This window comes from Bos taurus, chromosome 8 (genome assembly GCF_002263795.3).
Source record: "Bos taurus isolate L1 Dominette 01449 registration number 42190680 breed Hereford chromosome 8, ARS-UCD2.0, whole genome shotgun sequence".
Classification (NCBI taxonomy): domain Eukaryota; kingdom Metazoa; phylum Chordata; class Mammalia; order Artiodactyla; family Bovidae; genus Bos; species Bos taurus.
The window spans coordinates 111,874,582-111,894,571 of record NC_037335.1 but is presented as its reverse complement, the minus strand read 5'-3'; the positions used below and the strand labels follow the sequence as shown (position 1 = coordinate 111,894,571).

Here is a 19,990-nt window from a genome sequence, read left to right as displayed (position 1 = left end):
ATTTCTGTCTGATTAAGAAACTTGGCCATGCAATTTATAATTTCAAAATAATCCCCATCAAAAGTCCAACGTCACTGTTTTGCAGAAGAAGATCCATCCTACAATTCATATGGACTCTCCAGGAACCCCCAAATAGCCAACACAATCTTGAAAAAGAAGAACAAATTTGGAAGTTTCGTATTTCCTGATTTCAAAACTCACTACAAATTTACAGTAACCAGAATAGTGTGGCACCGGTGTAAAGACACAGACAGCACAATGGAGCAGAACAGACAGCCGTAGATACACCTTCACATGCGGTCAGATGGCTCCTGACAAGGGTGGCAAGACCACTCAGGGGAAAGGGCAGTCCTTTCAACAAATGGTGTTGGGAAACTGGGTATTTACATGAGAAGAATGACACTGGACCCTTATCTTACCCCATATACAAAAAGTCACTCCATTTGGGTCAAAACTCAGAGCCAAACATAGGAGCGAAGACTATACAGCTCTGAACAGAAAATATATAGGAAAATCTTCATGATGTTAGACTTGGCAATGATTCCTTGGATATGAGACCAAGAGCCACAGAACAAAAGAAGGATAAATTGGACTCTGTCAGAATTAAAACCGTTTCGCTGTCAAAGGACACTGCCAACCAAACGCCAAGGCAAACTACAGAACGGGAAAAAACATTTGCAAACCATTTATCCAATAAGGGCTTAATAGCCAGAATATATAAATAACTCTTATAACTCAGTGACAACAACAAAGCTTTCTGATTAAGGCAAGAAGCTTCAACAGACATTTACCCACAGAAGATACACAAGGGCCCAATGAGTACATGAAAGGGTCCTCAGCCTTACTATCATCAGGAAAACGTAAGTCAAAACCACAGCAAGATACCACTTCACAGCCATCACATGGCTATGGTAAAAGCAAAACCACACAGAAAGCAAGGTGCTGCTGAGTATGTGGAGAAACTGGAACCCTTGTGCATGGCTGGTGAGAGTGTAAAATGCAGCAGCCACGATGGAAAACAGTAGGGAAGTTCCTTAAAAAATTAACATCCGATCGAACAGTTTCACATCTGGGTATATCCATGAGCAGAACTGAAAGCAGAGATTCAAACAAATATTTGTACACCCCTTCATAGTGTCATTATTCTTAGTAACCAAAAGGTGGAAGCAACCCAAACATCCATTTACAGAGAGTGGATAAAGCTAATGTGGTCTCTGCCTGCCACAGAATCTTATTCAGTCTTAAGAAGGGGATTCTGATGCCGGCTACAATGTCACGCTGTTAAAATAACCAGTCACTAGTGGACTGCAGTCCATGGGGTTGCAAAGAGTCAGACACGACTTAGTGACTAAACCACTGCCAAAGTAACGATACTGTATAGTTCCGCTCGTACGGGGCCCCTAGAGCAGGTCAATTCAGGGAGACAGGAAGTGGCTGGTGGTTTCCAGAAGCCAGGAGGAGGCAGGGGTGAGTGCTTAGTGGAGACAGAGTTTAAATCTGGGGAGACGAACAGGTTCTGGGGACGGGCAGAGACGGTAGTGCTCAGCTCTGTGGATGTGCTCCATGCTGGTGAACTGTGCACTTAGAGATGGTTCAGGCGGTCACTTTTACATTCTGTGTACTTCACCACAATTTAAAAACCCTTAAGGAAGAACATTAGCCATAACTGGGCGTTTCCAAGGACCTGACTCTCATGGGCCAAGGCAGCACCAAGGGAGGCTGATCATCCCTAACTGAAGCGTCCTGGGATGACCCCGGACAGAGCACGCAGGCCCTCACTAAAGACACGTCTAACTTCCTTAAAGACAGAGTCCCTGAGTGGACTAGCGGTGGAAAGAGAGATCTAATTGTAAAGCAGCTCTGTACAAAGGGACTTCCCAGGTAGCGCTGGTGGAAAGAACCCACCTACCAGTGCAGGAGACCCAAGAGACACGGCTTTGATCCCTGGGCCGGGGAGATCCCCTGGAGGAGGGCATGGCAGCCCACTTCAGTATCCTTGCCTGGAGAATCCCATGGACAGAGGAGCCTGGCAGGTTATAGTCCATGGGGTCACACAGAGTCGGACACAACTGAAGCAGCTGAGCAGGCATGCTGTACAAAGAAGCCCCCACAACTGACAAAGGCTGAACAGAGCTGTTAATCTGGCTGTGAAATTATTTTCTAGATAATGTTGTAATTGGATACAAAACCATTTGAATCTCTGTTTAGTAATAGTGATAATTTCTGACATTGTACTGAGTTTATGAAGGTTAAGGGACATTCTACCCTTGATCAAATACAGAATCCTCCATCACAAACCTGACTTTGTGCTTTCTCAAGTATACGTTGAGGCAGTACACACGTCTGCACGCGGAGCCTGGAGTCGGGCGCGGATCCTTACCTTTACGTGGCCCTTGGATCGCCATGCGTCTGTGGACCACCTGGACCCTTCCCCGACGGGATGTTGTGGATAGTTCCAGAGACACAGACTCTTGACTGGACTCGATAACTACATTTTTTCCTCCTCCACGAGGTGCAGTCGGTCTAGAGAAGAAGCAGAGGGCAGAGGAGTGAAGCCGATTTCCATAGTGCAGGAAGGGTCCTACCTGGGGGTCCAAACACCAGGGAGGCTCGCCTTGAGGAGGAGAGCTGATGACAACCAGCTGGCACACGGACACGCCGGGACGCTCCGGGGGCATGCCACGGCGCTCCGGGGGCCCTGGGAACAGTGTCACGGGGACTCATTCTCCATCAGTAATTCCTTATAGGAAAATCTCTTTAGAAAACTAAACTACTGTTTGTGATGTCAAGATTACACAAAACTGCAACCACATTCTCCTAAAACCAAGTGTAAGAGCTAGTTTTGATTGAGTCTGAAAGTCATAAAGGCCGTATGAAACATTTAGGAGTGAGTTGGGACACAGAACAATGTGTCTGTGTCAACACAGCGCTTCTGCTGCCATAGGCCGTCAGACGTGTCTTTAGTTTCTTCATCTTCTCCATTCAAAGGACAGCAAACAAGCTACAGTCCTTCCCACAGAAAAGGCTTTACAAGGACACGCTGTTTGCTAATGAAAAAGGAAAGAAAGTACTACCTCTTAAGTATTCACTAAAAATTTTTATTTGTTGTAACTATAAAGCAACAACCAAATGTAGTGTTTAAAACGGCCTTTGTGCATAATCTTCTATGATGAATATTTGCATAGTGGGCACAGTTATTCTGAAGATGTTCTGAGATGTTACTAAATTGGTTACCAGTGGTTTGAATGGCATTCGAGGCAGTGGTTTTATGAAAATGCATCTTAATTCTCATCATATGAAGAACATCAAAGTAGAAAAATTTAAATAAATCTTATAAATCAGCCAACACAAAGCAAAACAATTACGTGATTGAAAAATGAGTGAAAAGGATGATCTATTAATGATCAAAGCCACTTTATCCGATACATCGCCAACACGTTGCTCAAAATCACATTTCAGCAACTAATTTACACATTTCGCTTTTCTGGTAATCCCAGAAAGTCACCTCCACGGCTCTAAGCATTTCCTAAAGGGCCGAGGGAGCATCCCACGGTTCCCCTTCTTTTCAGGGAATCTGTGAGGTTCTACCCTGCAAGGACAAAGCATACCCTGAGGGGCCGTCAGGAAAAGGATAGGCTCTCCTCGAGCGCAATTAGGATCTGTGAGACCCTAATCTGTGGACAACGTTTCGTTTGGCGCATGCTCTGTTCTCCACTCCCACATTCAGAAATACATCAGCGGGCTGAGAAAACATTCTCCTTCCCATGTAGATGCCGCCGGCTCTCAGCCTTTCTCGGACCCGCTCCTCCTAATACCACTGAGTCTGCTCTTCCACCCTGGTGACAGACTTCCCTGGTTCCCTCAGGCTCACAGGGAGCTGGGGTTCCCCACAAACATGAGACACCCTGTGCCCCTTTGGAAGACAGACAGAAGTTAGGGTGGCTGTCAGCAGGAGACACCACGTCTCCCCTAGAGGGGTCTTCACCCCCTAGTCATGTGTCGGATGTAGATTAAAAACTCATTGACAGATGGATTACAGGCTAAATGCCCTTGAAGTGTATTTGATGCTTCTGACTAAATGCATGTCTATTTTGATTTAAGATGACTGAGATGTAAAACAGAAGTTAAGGCAGAAGTTCAAAAAACAGAATGAAGGCTCCTGAGCCAGTTCTTTGAACAAAACGCGTCTCCTTGCGTAAGAAACGACGGAGCCCCTCAGGGACGTGCGCTCGGAAGACGCGGCCTGCCGGGAACTCGGGTGCGGACGGAGCGCCGCGCCCCGAGGTCCTGCCCGCTTCCGCCCCTGCCGCCCCTGCCGCTTGTGGTGATTTGAGAGGACTTCCAGGGTGAGCTCCCGAAGCGTTTAGTGAGCAGCTTAGTTGCCAAACACAAACGGCACCGACAGCGGGCGCCTGCGGGCGTTCAGTCCCGCTGCCTCAGCTGCCCGCGTCCACCGTCACTCAGGTGGGGCTCTGGGCTTCCTTATGGCGTTTGCATTGCATGAAATAACTGCACTCATTCCACTTCCTTTTAAACTACCTGCTTTGAGATAATCGTGGATGATCCACACGCAGCTGAAAGAATGGTGCAGAGAGTGAACCAGCGCTCACACCTGTGCCCAGCATGCCGTGGGTTGACCGCCCCGGGCATCTGGGGCGGCGGGTGGTGGCGAGGAAGGGGTTCATGTGGGTGGGGGGTTCCCTTCCCAGGATCTCACATCATTGTCTCCTCTTAAAACAGTACATAGTAAAGAAGCGATCTGAAGTAGACGCTCAGTTTAAGACCACTGCGTTATAAATGGCTGTATTATAAAATTCATTTTAACTTTACCTTTGTTAACATTCATGACCTAGGACAGATTTTGACTTTCTCCATTTAAGAGGACTAGGTATTGCTTAGTTTTTAGATGAGTCATGTAGTGAATAAAGAGCATTCTTTGTCCCCAATTCAAGGATGATTGATAACTTCGTTTTTGGTTTTTAGACTGATTATATATTAAGAGATAGACTGAAATTCAGTCTTGTCATGAAAGAGACATACATGACCCTTTCTTTGAAATGTTTGCATTTTGGACAGAAGAAAACCAAGTTTCTCTATTGCTTCCTTCCCTTCCTCCCTCCTTTCGTTATTTTTAAAATGTGTTTCCTGAGGATGAAACAGGAGAGGCTATTCCAGGCAGGAATCTGGAAGCACTTCTCCATATATAACAAATCATAAACAGGGTCACCTTTAGTCTCATTATGTGTATAAAGTGCTTAAAAAGCTACTTTGATATAATTTTCACTCTCTCTAATTTTTTCTTCTAACCTTTTAAAAAGACCATCAGAGAAACTGTGACGAGCAGTCTGAGGACTCTGACCCTGTGAATGTGACGTGAAGAGCGGGGTGGGCCACTCTGAGGCAGATTTGCTCCTTGCTAATTTGTAAATTAGTGCCCCTTCTGCTTCGTGCTTTTGCTAACGGCTCGTGGTGGCTCCCCGCTCACGTGCATTACAGAAACACCAGCAGTACCCCCAGGCCCGCGAGCCACGCGGCTGAGAGGTGCCCTGAGCTCCTGGGGGCCTCCGGGGACCACCGGAACCCCCGGCAATTCAGGGCCCATTTGGAGCCTCGAAGAACGGTTCTGCTGGGAACCAAGAGTGTCTTTACTTGGCTAGTGTTAAATATAGACGTTGGAACAGCTGTGTTCAGCACCTTTGGTAACAGGGACCCCTAAGAGAGCCTTGAAAGCCTTGGGAATTGGTCAGCTCTTGTGGGGACGTGCCATTTTCAGGAGGTGTGCGTTTGTCGGTCTCCAGTGGGGCGGAGGGGTGGGGAGGGGAGGACGGCGGGAGGAGGCTGGCCGCGCTCTCCTCCTGGGGGCCAGGCCACAGCTCCTGCTCACCCCCTCGTCCAGCTCAGCCGAGACCCAGGTTCCGTGGAGCACTCCCCTCGTCCCAGGACCCGAGAGCCTTCAGCCTCCACTCAGACCTCCTGTGGTCCATAGGCTGCAAAGACCAGTGTCATCATGAACAGCAGGAGGCACAGACGTACAAATGTAGCGGGGGAGGGATAAAGCAGGAGTTTGGGATTCTTAATAACATATACACACTAGTGTACATAAATAGTCAACAATAGATGGTCAGCAAGGACCTCTGTTGGGTCAGGGGACTCTACTCAATACTTGGTAACAACCTTATGGGAAAAGACTCTGAAAAAGAGTGGATGTGTGTACACACAGAACTGGGTCACTTTCTTGTACACCTGAAACCAACACACCATTGTACATCAACTACTGTCGTTGTTCGGTCGCTCAGTCACCTCCGACTCTTTGGGCCCCATGGACTGCAGCACACCAGGCCTCCCTGTCCACCACCAGCTCCCAGAGCTTGCTCAAACTCATGTCCACTGAGTCGGTGATGCCATCCAACCATCTCATCCGCTGTCGTCCCTTTCTCCTCCCGCCTTCAATCTTTCTCAGCATCAGGGTCTTTTCCAAAGATTCAGTTCTTCCCATCAGGTGGCCAAAGTACTGGAGTTTCAGCTTCAGCATCAGTGAATATTCAGGACTGATTTCCTTTAGGATGGCCTGGTTGGATCTCCTTGCAGTCCAAGGGACTCTCAAGACTCTTCTTTCCTCCAGTTTGGTTTTGTCTCTTTTCCATTCTGTTTGTTGGCTTGTTCTGGTTTCCTTCCTATTAGAGGATGTTCGCAGGCGTCTGAGGATCCTTGGCGGTTGCTAGCACGTACCTGGGCAGCACTGGCGTGTCCTGGATGGATGCCCTGCTCACGCTGCCATGGATGATGCACCTGGATCTGGGGCGTCTGTGTCAGGTGTGTGGTCCGCGTGCGGTGAGTGGACGCTGTGCCCAGGCAGCATGGGCTTCGAGTCCAGGCTTCCGCTGCGTGCCTGAGTGCTCTTGGTGAGTTACGGAATTTTTTCTCTGCATCAGTTTCCTCATTTGTAAAGGGGTCACCACAGAAGAGCTTATAAAGAGTTTATAAAACTTTCAAAAAGGGGCACATCACTGGATTGTGTCTGCTACAGAGTGAGAGCTACAGAGGGTGTTTTGAACCAGTCAGTTGATAAATAGGCACCTCTCACCTGAGGAACCCGCTTGGGAGAAGATCAGGGGGATCGCGAGGGGCTGAATACTCAGCCTCTGCCCTTCCTCTGGGTCCGGCTTTCAGCACAGTGTCCAGCCTCAGCCCACCAAGAGCCCTCTGCTCTGTTCCACCAGAGAATAAACCTGGAGATGCTGGAAGGAAATAAATAAATAACCCAGCAGAGATGCTGGAAGGAAAAGATCTCTGGGGTCTACACAGCTTTTAACCTTTCAACCAACTCACCGGTTAAGAGTGCAGCGTCATCTCACCTCCCGTGGGGCCTGAACCTGCGGGTCCTGGAGGTGTGAGCGTCCTGGGGAGGGTCTGAGCCCACCCCCCTTCCTGCACCTCCATCCTCACCTGTCGCTGCCCTCTAGCCTCGGACAGGTCGCCATCGGCTCCCCTCTGTTCTGTGTCTTTTTTTTTAATGCACATGACTCTTCTGTTATTTTAGTGGGATTTGAGGTAAGAGAAGAAGCCAACGTTCTTGAATCTGCCATCTTTTACTTTTTTAACACGAAAAGTCTAACACCTGTTCATCTCTTCACAGGAAAGCTACGTTCTGAGAGGAGCACAGAGACAACACAGCAGGTTTTTTTTTTTTAATCCTTTCCTTCTAGAAAACAGTCATCTAGAACCCCATCTTTATTTTGAGTTGACTCTAACTAGATTCGTGTATTGAGTACAAGCATTTATGCCTGTTCAGTTCAGTTCAGTTCAGTCGCTCAGTCCTGTCCGATTCTTTGCGACCCCATGGACTGCAGCACGCCAGGCCTCCCTGTCCATCACCAACTCCCGGAGTTTACTCAGACTCATGTCCATTGAGTCAGTGATGCCATCCAACCATCTCATCCTCTGTTGTCCCCTTTTCCTCCTGCATTCAATCTTTGCCCACATCAGGGTCTTTTCCAGTGAGTCAGTTCTTCACATGAGGTGGCCAAAGTACTGGAGTTTCAGCTTCAGCGTCATTCCCTCCAATGAACACCCAGGACTAATCTCCTTTAGGATGGACTGGTTGGATCTCCTTGCAGTCCAAGGGACTCTCAAGAGTCTTCTCTGACACCACAGTTCAAAAGCATCAATTCTTTGGTGCTCAGCTTTCTTCACAGTCCAACTCTCACATCCATACATGACCACTGGAAAAACCATAGTGTTGACTAGATGGATCTTTATTGACAAAGTAATGTCTCTGGTTTTGAGACCAACGAGTAAAATTCTTTCATTTTGTTTCAATTGTCTGTTGCCCAGATGATTAGTCCACAGTGATTTCCTCTTGATTGCATCTCTTTTCCATCACACACCAGCTTTTTCCAGTCCCTTCTCTCTTCCCTCCTAATGTCCTCTTTCCACACCTTCCAGGCCCACATCTGCCAGCTTTCCGTATCAGTTCTGCCTTTTGGTGTCAAGGCCTTTCTCTCCACAAGCCTCCCCTTCGGGAGTGACGGGAGGCTTCCTCCCTGATGGGACTGTGGCTCACTTACATTTGTGTCTCTAGAACACAGGAAAAAAACAGGCCCTGCGGAGCGAACAGCTGGTATGTGCAGTGCGAGCCCCGTGGCCTCCTGCAGACCCCCAGGCTCCTGTGTCCCCCGCTCTTCTCTGGGGTCTCATGCGGCAGCGCCCAGAACGCTCTGTCTTCACCTCCCTCAGACCCCCAGGCTCCCATGTTCCCCGCTCTGTTCTGGGGTCTCGCACGGCAGCACCCAGCATGCTCTGTCTTCACCTGCTGCCGTGCGGTTGCTTGTCGGGTTCCTGAGCCTAGACTCAGAGCCGCAATTCTGCGTTTCCTCCATCGCGCCCCAAGAAAGACACTGGGAGGTCTTTTTTCTTTTTCCCTATTTCCACAATAATTATCTGAGTGAAGAATCTAGATGGAGCAACTCTCCCTAGGATGCTGGAACATGTCCCTCCATTGCCCTCCTCCTCCTGAGGATCCTGGCCGTGTCCTCCCTGCCACTGACCTGACTGTCTGCCCCACTTTAGAGGGGGTTCAGAAGTAATGCCCAGGTCCCTCCTCGTCCTCAGCGTCGGGGTTGAGGGAAAGCACACGCTTCCCCAATGAACCACAGCCTCGGCCTTGCTGGCTGACTTTCTGGTTTCATGTGGGCTTACTGCCCTTGCGTCTGGCCGCCCTCTGGAGCACTGCCCCGCCTCCCTCCTGGGAGCACGGATGGAGCTGTGCATCCCGTGGGAAGCGATGGAGCCCTCCCAGGTCTGCGTCTCGGGGAGCCCAAGGAGAGAAAGCTCATGGAAAGGCTGGGGTTGGAGGGAGTCAGGATAAGATGGATGGCATGCTATCGGAGCCACAACCCAGACACACTGGGATCCCAGAAACAGTGATCCCGGATACACCGTGACCCCGGACACACGGGGACCCCAGACACAGCGGGACCCCAGACACACTGACCCCGGACAGGCGACCGTGCCCCGCAAGGCCCAGTTTTCTGGCCTCCTGGGGCTCTGGTGATGGTTAGTGGGAGCCCACAGCGTGATCACAACAGGGCGTCTGCCTCAGGTGGGACTGATGACTCAAGCACATGGATTTTGAACAGGAAGCTGGAACAGAGGAATGGCACAGGCTTGTGGGATAAGTTTAATGACTTTTCCCAAAAATGTGAATTGAGGTGCGTGGGGAAGAGAACAGGTTTAATTTCAGCAGCGGTCCTGGGAAATAGGGTCTGTTTCACAGGTGACTCAGGCTCACTGCCCAGGGCACGGTCTCCACGGTGAATGGAGGGCTTCTGGCAAAGACCGACGTTTCCAGTTTATGGGGGAAACTGAGGGCTCTTTGGGGAGCTGGGTGGGAGGAGCTCTGTGGGGCGGTCCAGTCGGGGCCGAGCTGGAATTTGCCCCCGCAGTTCCTCCACCCAGACCTCTCCGAGTCCTGCTGCTTCCTCCGCAGGGCTTTGATGCCCCTGGAGAAGCGGGGACCCCTGCGGGTGGCGGGTCTGCGCATCCTCGTGGGGTGAAGGGACTGCGAGGGTGTGAACGGGCGGAGGGGCGCCGCTGGCCGCCAGGGCGGACCCTTCCCCCACACCCTCGCCCGGACCCTTCACGCTTACAGACGGAGCGCACCACCGGCTTTTTGCCCAATTTTGGTGATTTGCAAACGGGTCGCAGCCGCTCCCCCACCAGTTCCATTTAGTTGACGTTTTAAAATTCAAGTCCCATGGATGTATCTGTACTGTAGTGATGATGTTCCCCCATCAACTCCCACTGAGGTTTATTTCATTTTCGGGCAAACCTCCCACATATGTATTTATTGCACAATCACAGCTACACTTGCCAATTTCTGCTCAAAGATTTGTAGTTGGGACCAACCATGTGCAAACTCAGCGTTAACTTTTTAAGTTAAAGCACACAAGTGCTTTCCTCTTTTTTAATAATAAGAATATTACTATTATGAAAAGCACAATGGGGATGCTGAAGAGATCATTGATGTCACAGTCGTGGGGTGATTAAATATGTCCAGGTGGACCCGGACATATCAGGAGGTTGACTTTTCAACTCTTTTCCAACCCGATAATCTCTGAAATCTTGAATGATAGATGTAATCTCAGTTTTTGATAACCTTAAAGCTTTTGAGGTGAAACTATTGACAAGATAATGGAGCACTTAAAATATCTAAGAGGGTCCAGGTGAACAAGACACGTCTATTTCTTTATAGTAAAATAAGTACATTTTAGAGAAGCGTCTTGAAAAGTAAACTTTTTCAGTTGAATAATTTCCCCCATTTTCTTTCACTATAAGATGTCAGATAGTTTTAGATTGAAATATTTGACTGTTGGGTGTAATAATCAAAATTATAAAACTGATACATTTCTCAAAACCCATCAAATTGTAGAGAGCTACAAGATTCAAATCAAAGGTTAACAAGAACCACTTATGATCCTAAAATTCAGTTACACGTGTACAAAGCCACAAATATATCCAAAGCTAAAACGTAGAGCTTCAGTGTGAACCATAACACTGGTTGTCACTGCCACCTTGCTGAGTGTGTATTTTCAGGTAAATATTTTATTCATTTATTTTTGTGTATACATTTTTTGAATTAAAACAATTCGCGCACTCTAAAGAGTGCTTTCCAACCACACCCACAAACCCCTGGCTGCGCTCCTCACCCGCGCGGCTCCGCTGCGCTGTTCGCACTCGGCGGTTTGGGCCTCCCCACCCCCACCCGTCAGCCCCGCTTAGCTCGTTGGTCGCCACCGGCTTGTTCTCTGTATCTGTGCTAAGCCAGCTCAGTCGTGTCCGACCCTTTGCGACCCCGTGGACTGTAGCCCAGCAGGCTCCTCCATTCATGGGATTCTCCAGGCATGAACCCTGGAGTGGGCTGCCGTTTCCTCCTCCAGGGGATCTTCCTGACCCAGGGATCGAACCTGCATCTCTTGTGTTTCCTGCGCTGGGAGGCGGATTCTTCACCACTAGCGCCACCTGGGAAGCCCTGTATCTGTGAGTCTGCTCTTTTTGCTATGTTCACTCGTTTGCTGTATTTCTAGATTCCACGTTCAGGTGAGGTCGTGCAGTATATGTCTGTCTCTGTCTGACATCTCACGTCCTGTCAGCCTGCATCGGTCCTTCAGTGAGGCAGCCCTTCCTAAAGCAGCTGCCATCGGATGGGGTTTGATTGCCTGCCTCAGACTGTCTTCACATCTTAACCTTCATCCAGGCGGCCTGGGTTTTAACCACCTTCCACCAGCTTGAATTTACCAACATCTGTACTGTGTGCGGAGAAGGCAATGGCAACCCCCTCCAGTACTCTTGCCTGGAAAATCCCATGGGTGGAGGAGCCTGGTAGGCTGCAGTCCATGGGGTCGCAAGAGTTGGACACGACTGAGCGACTTCACTTTCACTTTTCACTTTCATGCATTGGAGAAGGAAATGGCAACCCACTCCAGTGTTCTTGCCTGGAAAATCCCAGGGACGGGGGAGCCTGGTGGGCTGCCGTCTATGGGGTTGCACAGAGTCGGACACAACTGAAGCGACTTAGCAGCAGTAGCAGCAGTGACCTTGTGAGTCTTTCTGCACTTTTCCATAAAGGAAGAGAAAGGTGCCCCTTGGCTTAGCAGTGGGCACCTCTCTCCTCCATCATTCTGGAGAAGCCTGTCTCTGCTGTGTCTGTGCCAACCTGACCCTGTGTTTATTTACCTCATTGGATCAGGTGGCACTGTTTCCTAATGAACTTAAAATTTCTGCTTCTTCTAGACCCTAATAATTTGCTAAGGTTTGTTAAATTATATCTTTTACACACACACACACTCACACAATCTAGAACCCTAGTTGGAAGTTACAACAGAAAGAAGATATTAGGCACCAAAGCACAGCAAGAGAACTGGTGTTCCCACGTTCTGAGGGAACGCTGTATTCTTTGCAAACTGTTTGTTTTCCTGCCGTCTTGCCTCATGCCATTTCCCAGGCCAGCTCACTCCTGTAAATCCATCTACTTGCCCTTAAATTCACTAGCTTAAATTCTACTCACTCAGTGAGGCCCAGCTCAGTTGTCACTTTATCCCCAAAACCTCCTTTCAACTCCCCAAATAGTTTCTAAAGTCTAGAGTTTTTAAAGAACCAAAACACCTTTACATTTTTTCACGTAACAGAAAAATCATGCCTCGTCCTGGGGTTAGAGCCACGTCCTATTCATCTCACTAAGCTGGGTTTTCGTGGTCAGAGGGGGTTAGTACAGAGTCAGGTGACGATCAAGACAGCAGAGAGGCGCACAGCCTGTGTGCTCTGCCCCACGTATGCTCTCAGTGGTTCGTAAATATTGACTCAGGAGCCGCACGAGCCCTGGGGCAGGATGGAGATCCCGTCCACAGACGGATCCTGGAGAAGACTCCGCCATAAACATCAATGGTGCTGTCCATAAATGTTCTCTACGCGTGAAGTTAAGCCATGCCTGGCTCTCATTTTTACCCAAGTGCTGAACTGGGAAGGCCACTGAGTCTAAAGCAAGACCAGTTCCAGGAGCACTCTAGGGACGGCACCCAGAAACGACGACAGCTGGGTGGGGGCGTTCATAAGGGGCCTGCGTGGGGTGGTCTCGTCTGCGGTGAGAGCGGCCCTCAGTGTGGGAGGACAGGGGGAGAAGGAGCCGCCGGAGTCTGCTCCCACTTTCTCTGCCTCGTCTTCAGAAGGACGGACAGACGCGGAACCAGGGCGAGGTGAGGCGGCTGCACAGACTGTGTCGTTTACAGGAACGTCATTCAGGACAGCGTTCAGATCAGTATGAGAGGATATAAAGCAGCCCATATGTTTAACAAAAGAAGTGCAGGCCCTCTGCAGGGAAGACGAGAACGCTTAACCGAGACACGTCAAAGGAGATCTGAGTCAGCGGAGGGACAAACCACACTGTCATGAGGTCAGTCTGAGGTCTCCTCAGACTCACGATGGCGCACTTTCAACCAAAATACCAAACAGGTGGTGCAAGAAGCTTGATATTTTTATACGAACAGCCACGGGTCAGGGATGTCTTGTGAAGAAGACTATCAGAGAGGGGCAGGTTGCTAACTAGACATCGGTTCTGAAGCTGTAGCAATCAAGCCCAGGGGATAATGCTGTGTCTTGGCAAATCAACCTATGAAATAGGGTAGAGTCTGTAAACAGGTCAGCACCTGTTACATGGGAGGAGTTCGGGGTGGAGAAGCCTTGTCAAAAGAGAAAAAAGAGACACTCCCCAACAAAAGGGATAAAAAAATGATCATCTGATGGCAAAAAATAAAGTTGGATTCTCATATCTTCTACAAAGTAAACTCAAAGTGGAGTGAGGAGTTAAATATTAAAACCTCAAAACTCATCTTAAAAATGTAGATTAATATATTCTTAGATCTTGGAAAAGTAAGAAAAAAAAGTAAGACACAAAAGCACTGGCAATAAAAGAAAAGATGGATGAACTTGACAATATTAAATTAAAAACTTCCTATAAAAGACACCTTAAAGACAGTGGAAAGTCAAATTACAAACTCAGGGAAGACATATTCTTGATTTTCATAAAGAATATATAAAGACCTAAAGTAAATAAGAAAAGCACACTCAGTGCAATGAGAGATTGGGCAGAGAGCATTAATAAGCATTTTGACAAAGAGGAAACACATCCATGTATGGAGAGATCGTTAACAATTATTTATCAAAGATACGCAAAGATGAGATCCTATTCCCCCAGCTCTTGACAGAGTCTTGAAAAGTCTGATGATGCCAAGTGCTGGGGAAATGACGGCCAGTGTCTTCTTAGAGGCTTAATTTCCTATCAAGAGATTAGCGTCAGAGAATGCTTGCACTTGGAAGGATCTGAGAAGGCACTGGGTCCAGTGGCCTCACCTGTGAGCTCTGATGCCCCCTTGGTGTGGAGGGGTGAGTGGGAAATCCCATGAGTATGCCTAATGCTGACCAAAGCAGCCCACTCCAGCCTGATAGCAAGAGCTTCCTGGGTCATCAACAGAAAGGAGAGTCCTGCGGCTAGAACGTTCGAAAGCTCGTGTACAAAAGCGCCCTCCCTGCACGGACGAGCAAACACAGACCCAGACGGAGCGGAGCCACGAGCAGGCAGGGCAGCCACGGGGACTGGCACTGCCCGGCCGGCCTCCCGCCGCTCCCCAGGCAGCCCTGCCTGCTTCCCGGGATGAGTCCAGGAAGGGAGCGAACAACATTCCTGGGTACTTGCACAGCCCCTGAAATGCTGGAGTGTGAGCTCTGTGTCCTCAACAGACATAAACGGAACGCACTGCTTGCTCGACACCTAAACAGGGTGCTGGTGGTTCGGTGGCCGAGTCGTGGCCGACTCTTGAGACGCCGTGGACTGCAGCCCCGCCAGGCTTCTCTGTCCACAGGATTTCCCACCAAGAATACTGGAGTGAGCTGCCACTTCCTTCTCCAGGGGCTCTTCCCAACCCAGGGATCGAACCTGGGTCTCCTGCATTGCAGGCAGACTCTTCACCGACTGAGCCACCAGGGAAGCTCCACACATAACCATATTTCTGAACAATTTACCTTAAAGTGGAATCTGAGATAACAGCATTTCCTGTTGTACCACAAGACCACGAAAATAATCTCAAGATAAAGATTAGAGTCTCATCTTCAAAATTAGTTAAGAGGAACCCATGCTTTGAGGTCAAACCGGGATGCCAGCAAGTCAAGCACTTGAGAGAACGGCAATTTGGAGTGGACGAGATGGTCTCCGGTTGGCAAGCTGTTCGTCAAGTACAGACACTCCCACGCGGAGCACAGGGTCTCAGAGACGCTGCGGGCTCCACCCTTCCTGACACGGGGCGATGCAAGAGCGGGCGGTTCTGTGTCTGGGCAGCCGGGCCCTTTCCTCCCAGACAGAGGCTCCTGGATTTGTGGAGGGACCATCTTCATGGAGCATAGACGGTGGGACGAGAGAGCGGGGAGGAGCCAGCTGTGGAACACTGGACAAAGAACTGTGTCCTTCGAGGAAACTGCTCAGCCAGAGGACGCTTCTAACTCTCAGACGAGGTTTAGGCGGTGATTCCACGTCAGCTCTCTGGCCTCCGAATTCCGTAAAAGTGAATATGGTCCCTGCCCCCAACCCCACATCCTCTACCTGCCTTCCGCCTGTGGGAAACTTTAGTCAAAGAATAAGTTTAATCAGAGAAAGGAGAAATGTGGAAACAGGAAAGCAAAGTAGACCAAATACTGATAATGTAGTCATCACGCATAGTCAAGGACTTTTAGTTCTTTCTCAAGGGCTGTAGATAACATTCTGAGCCACCTCCTGTGAGCTCTTACAGACACGGAAACCCCAGGTAGAAGTGAAGTGCTGGATGAGCAGACTGTACCCAGCACTTGAGCCGCCACAGTTCTGAGAACTGACGGCAAAGAAATGGGAACAACTGCACCCGGAACTGAACACTGCCCGCACCGCAGACAACGCAGATGACGCTAGTCCGGCCGCTGACGCACCGCCGACAACGCAGATGACGCTAGTCCGGCCGCTGACGCACCGCGGACAACGCAGATGACGCTAGTCCGGCCGCTGACGCACCGCCGACAACGCAGATGACGCTAGTCCGGCCGCTGACGCACCGCAGACAACGCAGATGACGCTAGTCCGGCCGCTGACGCACCGCGGACAACGCAGATGACGCTAGTCCGGCCGCTGACGCACCGCCGACAACGCAGATGACGCTAGCCCCGCCACTGATAACCAGCTTTGGAGATGACTGTGGGAGATGACGGCGCTCTTTCTGCATGTAACCTTCCCCCGACTCTGTCTGTAAAGGCTCTCATCCCCAGCTGGTCCGGGGGCCCAGGGTACGGGATCAGCCTTTGGACGGGTGTCCGCCACCTTCCCCACCACTTGCCAGCATCTGGAATAAAGCCAAGTTTCCTTTCCACCCGCCTAGCTTTTGAGTGCCAAGCAGCTGGACTCACCACCTCTCCTTTCGGTAACAAAAGGGTGTTTAATAAAGTTGTTTATAAAGTCAGGGCTCTAAGTATTTTGCCTCCCAAAAAAATGCTGTTTGTAAAAATAGGAAAAAAAAAAAAGGCTTCAATAAACAGCCTTTTAAAAAATGTCAGCTCTCTAAACACTGGGGGATAAGATCTCCAGGGCACCATGGAACAAATGGTCTTAAATGAACAGAGGAGATTCCCCACCCCCCACCCCCAGCATGTTCTGAGGTGCTTCTGGGGGCCCCCCCAGGCTCGCGCTCTGGCAAGGACCGGCCTGTTTCAGCCACTGTTGTGAATCAAGTACATGGTTTTTAGGGAACAACTTTGTGCTTGCTCTGAAAGTACTTGTTTTCTTGTGTTTTTCCCCTAGTTTTACCTTCACGGGGGAAGAAGATATTCCTACAATGGTGCCAGACTGGCCCACCTCACATCTTAAGAGATGATGGTCCGTCTTTTGTGCTCCAGCACTACAATTACTGACCGTTTTAGAGATAAATACCTGTGTCCTTTTTGCCTTTTTTATGGGTGTGTGAGACAGAAAGGAAGATGGAGACAGGGAGACAGACACACAGAGACAGTCATGGAGAGACCAAGAGACAGACGCGGGGCGACGGAGACACAGAATAGGAGAGAGACGGTCGCTGACGATTCCCACCCCCTCGGTGGCCAGGGAGGAAGACTCCCCTCTGAACTGAAAACCCATCTCGCCCTTGCCTGCTGCTCCCTTCCACCGTCTCTCAGGAGAAGCAGGGAACGCTATCCGAGTAAGACTGGCAGCTTCTCACTCTGCTTCTTCCCCTGCAAGGCACCGTCCGGCTGCCACTTCCTCTGCAGCTGTCCGTCCATCCGCCCACTTCTCTGTCCACCCTTGCGCGGTTTGCCGGCCCTGCCCGATGGCAGAGGGACTGCGCTGGGAGGGCGCGCCAGGATCGCACACGCGCCGTCCGGCCCCTCGGCAAGCTCGGAGCCCGACGGGGCGGGCTGCCCGCAGCGTGAGAGGGCGCGGACGCGGTCCTGGGGAAGGGGGCTGGGCATGGAGCCAGTCTGCTCTTCGTGGAATCTGAGGTAGGTTCAGCTCACTTTGCCCTGGAGAGTGAGAGAGAACTGTGAACCGTGCTTGTGCTGAACACATCTTCACGTCCACTGTATCAACCGTGCCAGGATGCACGGACCTGAGAGTCCTCTCTCAAACTCAGCTGTTCGGATAGACAGGCAGCAGTTACAATAGTTCACTAGCTCGGAAGTAAGAAATCAATAATAATCGCTAATATTCATGTGGATTTTAAGGAAAAGACCAAAGCTGCATGAATGGAATGAGCACTGGATATGTGGGTTTCATCTGCATGATCATTTATTTGACTGTCCTTGAAAGAGTCATTTAACCCCTATTTGAATATGTACTTGCGGTAAATGTCTATAATTATACTTTATCTGCATTCCCAATGAATTATTTTGAAGATCAACATGGGACAAAAGTGGTAAGAACACTTTAGGAAGTACGGAATGATACTAACACAATGTAGGAAGGATTAATGCTAGGGGTAATGCTAATAATAACACCCGTGGGAAAAGCAGATTCGGGCTCAAGTTTGAATGGATGCAAGAGTGGTGCTTCAGAGTGAAATGCGCAGATAAATCCGATCCTCCAGTGGCCTTCCGATTTACGCGGCGGAAATAAAAACGTTAATATGTAGTAAAACCTCACAAATCCTGGCTAATTGGGGGAAAGCCAATTTGAATTTCTGAAAGGTTTTAAAAGAAGTGTAGTTCTATTTCTTTAAAATGTATATAGTCATAGGAGCCAGTGGTTGGTAAAAGTGCTGTGAGGTCTCCATTCATAATGAGGGTAGGATAATGTTTAACCATCACTGACTCACTACTTCAATCAAGTATCTACGCAGAGCTGTGTGCGGAGTTACAGGCAGCCCTGGGCATAAACACAGAAACAGGGGACTGGCCTGTCCTCAGCGAGTTCTCTGTCCACTGGGGGATGCTGACAAGTGAAAGGGGCGTCACCAACAGATCACAGACGCTGCTGTGACCCAGGGACCACAGGCTGCTGCAGGCTCACCCTGGAAGGACATATTTCTCAGTTCTGGAGGGGGGAGACTTCCCATATTAACACCTACCGGGTAAGCTGGGATAGGCTGAAAAAGAGGGTGGAGAAGGTGATGGAACTTTGTTCTAATGCAAGTCAGGCGGACCATGAAAGATTTGTAAGTATGGATCCTAGATCAGAGAATTTGCATCACCTGAAGTTCGCTCTGGCTGAAATGTGAAGAACTGATGAGGGACATGACTCTGGAGGAAGGCAGGCTAGCTCGGAGGCGTGGGGTCGAGGCTCGGGCGGGGAGGAGGGACAGTCACAGGGAGCAGGAGGAAGGTGATCTCTGCTTGGTTTGGCTTGGCCAAAGTCTGGGACTTCCAGGCGGAGACATGCATTAGTACAGAGTCGCAAGTGCAGATTTCAGCATCGGGGCTTCCGGCCCCGTCATCAGATGCTGCCCTCCTCAGCACACTTCGCATCAGCTCCGCTGGAAGATTCTCACAGTTTCCCAAGGGACACATCCTGTGAAATCCACGAGTGGCAGCACCTGGGACAGCCCTGGGCGGTCCCCCTCTCTGCCCTCCACCATGAAGGCTCCTCTTTCGGGCGGCCGCCTTGGCCGACCTTCTCACCCTCCCTGGGCAGCACTTGCCCTCAGAGTCTCGCGCCATCTCTGTGCAGACAGTTCTCAAGTGTGCCCTGAGCATGTGAGTGGATTTCAAGTTTGTGGGTCCACAGATCTGAAATTACCCACCCGGGGGGTGTCTCCTAGGTCCCCAGACTCGCCACATGCCAGCCGAGCTAAGGTAAGGACCTGCCGGTCCCCGAGGGTCCTCCTCCGGCAGAGGACTCCCCTCACCCCACCAAAGGCATCAGAGACAGACTCTCTGCTCCTTCTGGCTCTTGCTGTAACTGAGACCTCCCCAGACCACCCCCTCTTCTGTGGTCCTCTCGCTCCTGCCTGAGTCCAGGGCCCGCCCCCCTCCATAGGGGAGCAGAGACCCCCACGCTGCTCGCTGCCCTTGTGTGTCACCCTCCCCATGCACGGCTCCACGAAGTGTCTCAGTGACCACCCACTTCCCCCACCTTTAAACGCCCTCCCTGGCTCCCCTGACCACAAACACCAACCGGCCCTGCTCCGCGACCACCCCAGCCCCTCTGCAGGCCCGGGAGCCCCTTTTCAGACTCTCCCTCCAGCCTCTGTGACCCAGGCCACACATCTCAGCGATTCTCACCCGCACACGGCCACGTGGTTATGCATCCTTCTTCCTAACTTGTCCTCCAGCCTGAGAGGAGGGGTCACCCTGTTTCCAGAAAAGCCTCCCTTCACGCCTTCCCGGTCCCCGTGGGCCGAGGCAGGGCTCCCCCCTCTCCTGCAGCTCTGACCCCCTGACCTCTGACCTCCTCCCCACAACCTCCACCGGAATCCCTCGTCTCGCCAACAAG

At 50.3% G+C, this 19,990-nt stretch overlaps 1 protein-coding gene across 1 annotated transcript in view; it reads right to left on the bottom strand.

Annotated features, from left to right (window-relative positions):
* MYT1L (myelin transcription factor 1 like) overlaps window positions 1-19,990 on the bottom strand; it is a 421,026-nt gene that overhangs the window by 192,838 nt on the left and 208,198 nt on the right. The window contains exon 4 of the mRNA XM_024995855.2: window positions 2,381-2,523. The gene's annotated coding sequence lies outside the window, so the exon portion shown is untranslated. The remainder of the gene's footprint in view (window positions 1-2,380; window positions 2,524-19,990) is intronic.